The sequence below is a fragment of the Arachis stenosperma genome, chromosome 5, assembly GCF_014773155.1.
Source record: "Arachis stenosperma cultivar V10309 chromosome 5, arast.V10309.gnm1.PFL2, whole genome shotgun sequence".
NCBI classification, from domain to species: domain Eukaryota; kingdom Viridiplantae; phylum Streptophyta; class Magnoliopsida; order Fabales; family Fabaceae; genus Arachis; species Arachis stenosperma.
In genome coordinates this window covers 63,951,406-63,958,866 of record NC_080381.1, presented here as the reverse complement: position 1 = coordinate 63,958,866, position 7,461 = coordinate 63,951,406, and the positions used below count along the sequence as shown (strand labels likewise).

General features: G+C 34.6%; 1 non-coding gene across 1 annotated transcript; it reads left to right on the top strand.

Annotated features, from left to right (window-relative positions):
* Positions 1-1,716: 1,716 nt before the first annotated feature.
* LOC130984372 (small nucleolar RNA R71) lies at positions 1,717-1,820 on the top strand. Its single transcript, XR_009088311.1, has one exon. It is a non-coding gene; the product is annotated as a small nucleolar RNA R71 (small nucleolar RNA).
* Positions 1,821-7,461: the final 5,641 nt, after the last annotated feature.

Genomic DNA, 7,461 nt, shown 5'->3' with positions numbered 1-7,461 from the left:
AGTGGGCTCTCATGGAGCCTCACAGGTGATAAGGTCAATGTTGTAGACTCCCAACACCAAACTTAGAGTTTGGATATGGGGATTCAACACCAAACTTAGAGTTTGGTTGTGACCTCCTAACACCAAACTTAGAGCTTGATTGTGGGGGCTTTGTTTGACTATGTACTGAGAGAAGCTTTTCATGCTTCCTTTCCATGGTTGCAGAAGAAGATCCTTGAGCTTTAAACACAAGGTAGTCCCCATTTAATTGAAGGACTAGTTCTCCTCTATCAACATCAATCACAGCTTCTGTTGTGGCTAGGAAGGGTCTTCCAAGGATGATGCATTCATCCTCCTCCTTCCTAGTGTCTAAGATTATAAAATCAGCAGGGATGTAAAGGCCTTTAACCTTCACTAACACGTCTTCTACTAATCCATAAGCTTGTCTTACTGACTTGTTTGCCATTTGTAATGAGAATATGGTAGGTTGTACCTCAATGATCCCCAGCTTCTCCATTACAGAGAGTGGCATAAGATTTATACCTGACCCAAGGTCACACAAAGCTTTTTCAAAGATCATGGTGCCTATGGTGCAGGGTATTACGAATTTGCCAGGATCTTGTCTCTTTTGAGGTAAAGTTTGCTGAACCCATGTATCTAGTTCATTAATGAGCAAGGGAGGTTCACCTTCCCAAGTCTCATTACGAAATAACTTGGCATTCAGCTTCATGATAGCTCCTAGATATTGAGCAACTTGCTCTCCAGTTACCTCTTCATCCTCTTCAGAGGAAGAATAGTCTTCAGAGCTCATGAATGGCAGAAGGAGGTTTAATGGGATCTCTATGGTCTCTATATGAGCCTCAGATTCCCTTAGATCCTCAATAGGGAACTCATTCTTGCTTGAGAGACGTCCCATGAGGTCTTCCTCATTGGGATTCACGTCCTCTCCTTCCTCTTTAGGTTTGGCCATGTTGATTATATCAATGGCCTTGCACTCTCTTTTTGGATTCTCTTCAATATTACTTGGGAGAGTACTAGGAGGAGTTTCAGTGACTTTCTTACTCAGCTGGCCCACTTGTGCCTCCAAATTTCTAATGGAGGACCTTATTTCACTCATGAAGCTTAAAGTGGCCTTAGACAGATCAGAGACTATATTTGCCAAGTTAGAGGTGCTCTGCTCAGAATTTTTTGTCTATTGCTGAGAAGATAATGGAAAAGGCTTGTCATTGCTAAACCTATTTCTTCCACCATTATTAAAGCCTTGTTAAGGATTTTGTTGATCCTTCCATGAAAAATTTGGATGATTTCTCCATGATGAATTATAGGTGTTTCCATAAGGTTCACTCATATAATTTACCTCTGCTATTGCAGGGTTCTCAGGATCGTAAGCTTCTTCTTCAGAAGATGCCTCTTTAGTACTGTTGGATTCATTTTGCCATCCATTCAGACTTTGAGAAATCATGTTGACTTGTTGAGTCAAAATTTTGTTCTGAGCCAAAAATGGCATTCAGAGCATCAATTTCAAGAACTCCCTTCCTTTGAAGCATCCCATTATTCACGGAATTCCTCTCAGAAGTGTACATGAACTGGTTATTTGCAACCATGTCAATAAGTTCTTGAGCCTCTACAGGCATTTTCTTTAGGTGAATAGATCCACCTGCAGAATAGTCCAGTAACATCTTAGAGAACTCAGATAGACTATAACAGAATATATCTATCATAGTCCATTCTAAAAACATGTCAGAAGGATATCTTTTGGTCATTTGCTTGTATCTTTCCCAAGCTTCATAGAGGGATTCACCATCTTTTTGTTTGAAGGTCTGAACATCCACTCTAAGCTTGCTCAGCTTTTGAGGAGGAATGAACTTAGCCAAGAAGGCCGTGACCAGCTTATCCCAAGAGTCTAGGATATCTTTAGGTTGAGAGTCCAACCATGTTCTAGCTCTGTCTCTTACAGCAAAAAGGAAAAGCATGAGCCTGTAGACTTCAGGATCTACTCCATTAGTCTTAACAGTCTCACAGATCTGCAAGAACTCAGTTAAAAACTGGTAGGGATCTTCTGATGGAAATCCATGAAACTTGCAGTTTTGTTGCATTAGAGCAACTAATTGAGGTTTCAGCTCAAAATTGTTTGCTCCAATGGCAGGAATTGAGATGCTTCTTCCATCAAACTTGGACGTAGGTGCAGTATAATCACCAAGCATCCTTCTTGCATTATTGTTGTTGGGTTCGGCTGCCATCTCCTTTTCTTGTTCGAAAATTTCAGTAAGGTTGTCTCTGGATTGTTGTAATTTAGCTTCTCTTAGTTTCCTCTTCAGAGTACTTTTAGGTTCTGGATCAGCTTCAACAAGAATGCCCTTTTCCTTGTTCCTGCTCATATGAGAAAGAAGAGAACAGAAAAGGAAGAAGAATCCTCTATGTCACAGAAGGGAATAAGAGTGAAGAAGAATGAATAATCCAAACACAAGGGTGAGGATAGGGGCAGTGATTTGAGATGAAGATGGGTGAAGAGAGGTGTTAGTAAATGAATAAATAAATAGAATAAGATGAGAGAGGGAGAAATTTTCTAAAATAATTTTTGAAAAGGAGTTAATGATTTTTGAAAATTAAGATAAGAATTAAAATTAAAATTAAAATGTAAAATAATTAATCAATTAAAAAGAATTTTGAAAAAGAGGTGAGGTGTTTTCAAAAATTAGAGAGAGAAAATTAGTTAGGTAGTTTTGAAAAAGATAAGAAACAAACAAAAGTTAATTGGTTAGCTTGAAAATGATTTGAAAATCAAATTTGAAAAGATAAGAAGATAAGAAGATATTTTGAAATCAAATATTTGAAAAAGATATGACATAAAAGATAAGATAAAAAGATATGATTAAAATTAAAATTGATTACTTTACTAACAAGAAACTAAAAGATAAGATTCTAGAGTTTAAAGATTGAACCTTTCTTAACAAGAAAGTAACAAACTTCAAATTTTTGAATCAATCATATTAATTGTCAGCATAATTTTTGAAAATAAAGATAAAACTAAGAAAAAGATTTTTGAAAAATATTTTAAAGGATTTTCGTAAATTAATAAGAAAAATGAAAAAGATTTAATTTTTGAAAAAGTTTTAAAAAGATAAGATTTTTAAAATTTGAAAATTTGACTTGACTTACAAGAACTAACTAATTTTAAAAATTTTTTGACTAAGTCAACTCAAATTTTCAAAATTTTGAGAGAAAAAAGGAAAAGATAAATTTTTTTATTTTTAAATTTTTAATGATGAGTGAGAAAAACACAATTATGACCCAAAACATGAAAATTTTGGATCAAAACACATGATGCATGCAAGAACACTATGAATGTCAAGATGAACACCAAGAATACTTTGAAGATCATGATGAACATCAAGAACATATTTTTGAAAAAAATTTTTGATGCAAAGAAAACATGCAAGATACCAAACTTAGAAATCTTTAATGCTTAGACACTATGAATGCAAAGATGCCCATGAAAAACAATAAAAGACACAAAACAAGAAACCATCAAGATCAAACAAGAAGACTTACCAAGAACAACTTGAAGATCATGAAGAACACTATGAATGCATGAATTTTCAAAAAATACAAGAACAAGATGAATATGCAATTGACACCAAACTTAAAACATGACATAAGACTCAAACAAGAATCACAAAATATTTTTGGTTTTTTATGATTTTATGAATTTTTTGGATTTTATTTTATATTTTTCAAAAAACTTAGAGGAAAAAGAAAATAAGAAATTCAAAATTTTTAAGAAGAATTCCAGGAATCTTTCAATGTTTAGTCTAAATCTCCAATCCAAGGATTGGACATGGCTTAATAGCCAGCCAAGCTTTAGCATACATAGTTCAAGCATGTGAAGAGGAAGCCTCAGTTCAAAAGAATTTGGATATGGCTTTACAGCCAGCTAGGATTCAACATGCTTCATGAAACTCTAGAATCCATTCTTAAAATTCTGAAGCCATAGAATGATTTATTTTCAAAAAATTTTTTTGAAAATAGGGATAAATTTTTGTATATTTTTTTTTTGAAAAATGAAAACAGATAAAAAATTTTTTGAAAGATTTTTGAAAAATTTTAGAAAAGAAAATTACCTAATTTGAGCAACAAGATGAATCATCAGTTGTCCAAACTCGAAAAATCCCAGGCAACGGCGCCAAAAACTTGGTGGACGAAATTGTGATTCATACTTAAATTGTTGTTTGAAATTGATTCCCAGGTAATGGCCCCAAAAACTTGGTGCTCAATACCATGGTCTAAACATAATTTCACAACTTTGCTCAACTAACCAGCAAGTGTACTGGATCGTCCAAGTAATAAACCTTACGTGAGTAAGGGTCGATCCCACAGAGATTGTTGGTATGAAGCAAGCTATGGTCATCTTGTAAATCTCAGTCAGGCAGATAATAAATGGTTATGGAGTTTTCGAATAATAATAATAAATAAACTGAAAATAAAGATAGAAATACTTATGTAGATCATCGATGGGAATTTCAGATAGGCATATGAAGATGCTGTGCTCCTTCTGAATCTCTGCTTTCCTACTGCCTTCATCCAATCTTTCTTACTCCTTTCCATGGCAAGCTGTATGTAGGGCATCACCTTTGTCAATGGCTACATCCCATCCTCTCAGTGAAAAAGGTCCAAATGCTCTGTCACGGCACGACTAATCATCTGTCAGTTCTCGATCATGTTGGAATAGAATCCCTTGATTCTTTTGCGTTTGTCATCACGCCTAGCAATCGTGAGTTTGAAGCTCGTCACAGTCATTCAATCCCAGAATCCTACTCGGAATACCACAGACAAGGTTTAGACTTTCTGGATTCTCATGAATTCCGCCATCAATTCTAGCTTATACCACGAAGACTCTAATCTCACAAAATGGAAGGCTCGGTTGTCAGGCGAGGGCAACCATGCGTCGTGCATCAGGAATCCAAGAGATACACACTCTAGCTTTTGCTTGTAGAACGGAAGTGGTTGTCAGGCACGCGTTCATAGGGACGGATGATGATGAGTGTCACGGATCATCACATCCATCAGGTTGAAGTATGAGTAGTATCTTAGAACAAAATTAAGATTGAATTCGAATAAAAGATATTAGTAATTGCATTAAAACTCGAGGTACAACAGAGCTCCACACCCTTAATCTATGGTGTGTAGAAACTCCACCGTTGAAAATACATAAGTGATGAAGGTTCAGGCATGGCCGAATGGCCAGCCCCCATAAACGTGATCAATAGCCTCCTAAGATGAATAATAGAATAAAATTGAGACCAAAGATGTAACGTGGTCAAAAGACACTGAATACAATAGTAAAATGTCCTATTTATACTAGACTAGCTACTAGGGTTTACAGGAGTAAGTAATTGATGCAGAAATCCAGTTCCGGGGCCTACTTGGTGTGTGCTTGGGCTGAGCTTGAGCTTTACACGTGCAGAGGCTTCTTTTGGAGTTGAACGCCAAGTTGTAACGTGTTTTTGGCGTTCAACTCTGATTCGTGATGTGGAACTGGCGTTGAGCGCTAGTTTACGTTATCTAATCACGAATAAAGTATGGACTATTATATATTGATGGAAAGCTCTAGATGTCAACTTTCTAACGCCGTTGAGAGCGCGCTATTTGGAGTTCTGTAGCTCCAAAAAATCCATTTCAAGTGCAGGAAGGTCAGATTCCAACAGCATCAGCAGTCCTTTGTCAGCCTTCTTATCAGAGTTTTGCTCAGGTCCCTCAATTTCAGCCAGAAATTATCTGAAATCACAGAAAATACACAAAATCATAGTAAAGTCCAGAAATATGAATTTAGCATAAAAACTAATGAAAACATCCCTAAAAGTAGCTAGATTATACTAAAAACTATCTAAAAACAATGCCAAAAAGCGTATAAACTATCCGATCATCAGTTGTAAAAGCTAGGTTTATTGATTCAAATGAATGAGTTTTAGATGTGTGCAAGAACAAGAACCAATTTAAAAGATGGAATATTATTTTGGATGGGTTGCAAGTCAATCTAGTTAGCGTTTGAAAAAAGTTTTACCTACTATAACCAAGTATAATTTATGCACAATGAATGAACAATTAACAAGTTGGACACACTGTACAAACAAGTAAAAATACTGTATATAGAATAACCAATTACATTGTATAAATTACTTACCGATTAATAGTCGTAGTAATAACTCCAACTTAAAAACTTGAAGACGATGCTTCAAATTTATTCCTATTATACATCCCAAAATTTATAATATTACACATACAAAATTATACGTTTACACAACCCAAATCACAAGCTTGCATACCATATAACTAATAGTAAATAAAAATCACCAATAAAAATAAATTAATCCTCAACACAAGTATGAGAATAGAACAATCATGCAGCAGTAAAACTCACATAATATTTTCTTACAGACAACTAAAACTCACGTAAACACATTCAAAACTCAGTAAAGAACGTAAACACTTCCAAAATAGAGAAATTACACATGCAAAAATAATTTAACATTGTAATATATATGAGAATCTCTTCCGGCCATTTTAATCAATTTTTAATTACAAAAAAGAATATTATACAGAATAATAAGAAAAGCAATGGTGTCAAAGAATGCGCAAAGAAAAACTCTATGAACAGAGATCCATCTAAACCTTAGGTATGTTTTCGGCGCGGACGAACGGCGACGAGGAGGATTAGGCGGCGAGGAGGATGAGCGCCGAGGATCAGGAAGGCGGCATTGTGGATGACCGCGGAGGAGGAGGCATCAAGGATGAGCGCCGAGGAGGAAGGTGGCGCAGATGAACGGCGGCGGAGGATGATGAACCACGGACGGCGTGTGCCTCTAGGTTTATGATATGCGGTGAATGTGACTGCTCTGCTTCTTTTAGGATTTTGTAAGGTATTAGTTAATAATTAGATGGTTTAAGGTTTATTTTAGAATTTTAAAATCGAAAATTTGAATTTTAATTAATTTAAGTTTTGGATGTGTATTTAAATTGTAATATATTAATAATTAAATATATTAAATCTGAAACAAAAATTTAAAATTTAAAATTTAAATTTTAGTTTTATTTAGTTTGTATTTTAGATGTGTATTTAATTTTAAAAAAACACTAAATCTATTCATAATTTTTAGATGTATTTTTTTACTTTTTTTTTAGTGATTGTAAAAAAGCTGAATATTATATAATTTTTAAGGATACATAGTTAAATTATTAGGATAATAGGAGAAAAAAGTGTGAACAAAAAATAAGTGAAAAAATTAGGAAGATGGATAGTAATGATGCGAATATAATGTATTATTTGAAACCCGTGGAGTAAGAAGGAATCGTCAATAGCTTTTCCTCTAGAGTGCGTGTGGTTTGAGTATTACTTTGTTATTTAGATTTTATTTTTATGAGAATCAAATATACTCAAAAAAAATATAAAAATTAAAATGATGATATTTTGATTCCCTAGAATCA